Source organism: Echinops telfairi, unplaced genomic scaffold (assembly GCF_000313985.2).
Source record: "Echinops telfairi isolate 266 unplaced genomic scaffold, ASM31398v2 ScPeMD7_5868;HRSCAF=6743_1, whole genome shotgun sequence".
Taxonomy (NCBI): Eukaryota; Metazoa; Chordata; class Mammalia; order Afrosoricida; family Tenrecidae; genus Echinops; species Echinops telfairi.
Genome location: NW_022109768.1, coordinates 7,436,001 through 7,438,992, shown reverse-complemented (window position 1 = coordinate 7,438,992; position 2,992 = coordinate 7,436,001). Strand labels below are relative to the sequence as shown.

The 2,992-nt window shown below is 46.3% G+C and overlaps 1 protein-coding gene across 1 annotated transcript in view; it reads left to right on the top strand.

The window, feature by feature from the left end:
- LOC101659634 (serine/threonine-protein kinase DCLK2) overlaps window positions 1-2,992 on the top strand; it is a 69,079-nt gene that overhangs the window by 1,309 nt on the left and 64,778 nt on the right. Inside the window, exon 2 of the mRNA XM_045295818.1 lies at window positions 391-441. The gene's annotated coding sequence lies outside the window, so the exon portion shown is untranslated. The remainder of the gene's footprint in view (window positions 1-390; window positions 442-2,992) is intronic.

Sequence of the window (2,992 nt, the reverse complement as noted above, 5' to 3'; positions counted from 1 at the left end):
TAGAATTTTTTTCTCTCACAATTTTGACTTTTTGGAGTTTTTAAAATGAAAAAACCTGCATTTGGATCTCGACATAAGGATTCTATGGCATTTCTTCAGTGACTGAGAATAATGTTGCTGCTGTCGTTTGCCATTAAGGAAAGGATTGTAATCCTTTGGCATCAGAAAATGTCAGACAATTGACAGTAGACGTTCAATAGCACTGCATCAAATATGCAAATGACGGAGTTTTTCCAAACATCCCACTTACCACTCCTTTCCCTCAGCCCCCACCCCCTCCCGGGCTCTTCAGGGCAGGTCGTCTTACCCTTCTTTTGTACACACTGCCGAATAACTGCTTTCCTTACTGTCTCCTCCTCCTCCTCCTCTGTGTATTCTGAATGTGGACAGTAAAGAGGGGTGGCCACTACTCCAGTGCCTATTCTACAGCCAAATCCCCAGGTGAGCCAGGCCGACGGTAGCTTTCTTGCTCTGCTGGGTTTTTGTTTTTGTCTTTTGCCACATTTTTTCCTTTTGCTCCATTTCCGTGAGTGTCTATGGCGTGTCCCCGTGTGCATCTGTGCCGTGAGGAAAGCTTCACAATGCATAGGACATGCCAGCTGCCCTTGTTGACCAGAGAACCCGTGATCCTCAAAGATTGCCAGGTCCTCAGCGACAGAGGAGCCACGCCCCACCCCAAGGACCCCATCTCTAGTTGATTTTGTAGCACATTCTGCCACAGAAAACAACTACGATGTATTGATGTATTTGCAATATGAAAATAGCCCCCTTCCCCGCTGTGGGGTTAAGTGCTTAGGAGCCATGAAAAGCCAAAAATTCACAGTATTAGGTTTGCACTCCAAAGGCATAGAATCTGGGGGTATTTCTTGTTCATAGTAGGAGGCAGCACTGCAGGCTTTCTGGCTCTTGAAATAATAATTCTCATACGGTTGCACAGCTTCCAACACTCCATCTCAACACCACACAGGATGAGTATGAGCAGGTACCCCTGGCCATCCCAGAGGAGAATTTTCCAAGGAAACCTCTCAGAACCCCAAACCATGTCAAGGCTGGAAGCAATTATCATTCACTTATATGGGAGAACATTCAGAGCGTCCCAGAAAGGAGCCTACCCCATCATACCGAAGAACACAGCATGCTTGAAAGAAGGCTACCAGGCACTGTTCACAAATCCCACTCTGTGGCAGCTGGGTGCTGGGCGCTGGGTATGGTTCCTGGGAGGATGCATGCTGCCCCCCCCCCACTCCGGGCTCACAGCTAAACAAAGGCTGCTTTTATTTTCACTCTGGATGAGCTTAGCTTGGGTCTTTTGTAAAAGCCAAGTGGCAGAAAGCAGCAGTGAGGACTGCCTGTGTTTTTAACTGGAAGCGCCTCTCTGCTAGAGAACGTATTTCGAACTGTCTTAGGCTCTCAGTGGAGGGTCCCCAGCATTGCAAAAGCTGGTCTGATGTGCCATTTCTATCAGTACACTCCACGGGGCTTGGTCCATGCCGATTTGGGTCAGCTTTTAATTTAGGTGATAGATTTACACGTGTTTTTTTTAAAGCAGTAAGACTCAAAGTGGGGAGAGAGGTGCAGGATCAATCTAATTTTGTGCACTTGGTGGTGCCCAGAAAACACGTTCCACAACCACATTCAGTTTGTGGGTCAACTGTGCTAAAAGATAGCCTAGTGACTATTTAAATAATTACTTTCCATATGAATTTGGAAAGCTTGGAAACTGATGAAATAAAATCTTAATGTTCCAGGACCCCACATTTTCAACCAAGTTCACATTTAGATGCAGCTGACTAGAAGTGACTTTCACTCTGAGGTGAGAGTTGTGAGATTTTAAAATTCCATTTCAGAGGGCAAAGAGTTGTCTTCACCAGGCATCAACCGCACAGTGCGTTAGTACTTAGTGCAGCTATAGAAAACTGAAGCTCAAGTCAATAGCTGGGACTTCACTGCGAGGCTGAAGAAGTTGGCCGTGCTTATTTATGGAGCCTTATTTCCCCATCCGTCCCCATCAGGGAGGGGTGAGAGTTTTCCTGTCATGAAATCCCACAGTACCCAGGGGAAAACTTGCTTTTACAAAGTGCTTTGCATGGAATTAATTGGTATTTCATGCCGAGCTAGTGTGTTAGGCCAGGTTGTCTAGAGAAACAAAACGAGTGACACTCATTTGTGTATAAGATAGAGCTTTATATCAAGAAGTAATTACATATCAAGATGGCATCCCAGCCCCGTCTACTCAGGTAGCTAGCTATTTGCTGGTGATGCGGAAGGATGCAGCAGGAAGATCACAGGCTGTTGGGTGCAGAGTCTTGTGGGTCCCTGGCCAGTGGAAACCTGGCCGGAAGACAGCAGCTCTCAAGATCAGGTGAGCTCTTGAGATCACCCCTGGAGCCAAGCACAGAGTCCCAGCAGGCAGACAGGCAGGCAGGCAGAGAGAGCTCATCTCTGTTCATCTTGCTCTTATGCAAAAGGCAATGACATCAAAGAGGTGTCATCAGGTTTGACCACATCCCTACGTAGGAATGTCTAGTTGACATAATCCCTAACTACCATAGTTACTAACTGGAAACATAATATTGGGCTTAAAAAAAAATTCTTGGAGCAAACATTCTGCTTTGAGGGAAGTCTTCTGGTTATGTAAATTCCCCAAGCAAAACTCCAGTGTATCATGATAGCTAAGTAGTATTTAATGAGCACATCAAAATTAATCTGGGTAATAGTAATGGGTAAGTAGATGTGTCCAGCTTGTGACTCACTCATAGTATCCCAAGAGAAAAGGTATTCTGAGCAAAAAGACACATTCCTGAATTTAATTCTGACTTTATGTTTAAGAGAAAGGTCGTTGGGGGCAGGGAGGGGGGTGTGGGTCAGTGAAAGGGGCGTGCCAAGTTGCTGGTCGGTGCTTGTACACCTCCCAGGTGGCAGCAGCCGTGTGTGGACATGCAACTTGCCACACTGGCTAGCTCCCGTTCACTCTCCCAAAGATGCCGGAGAA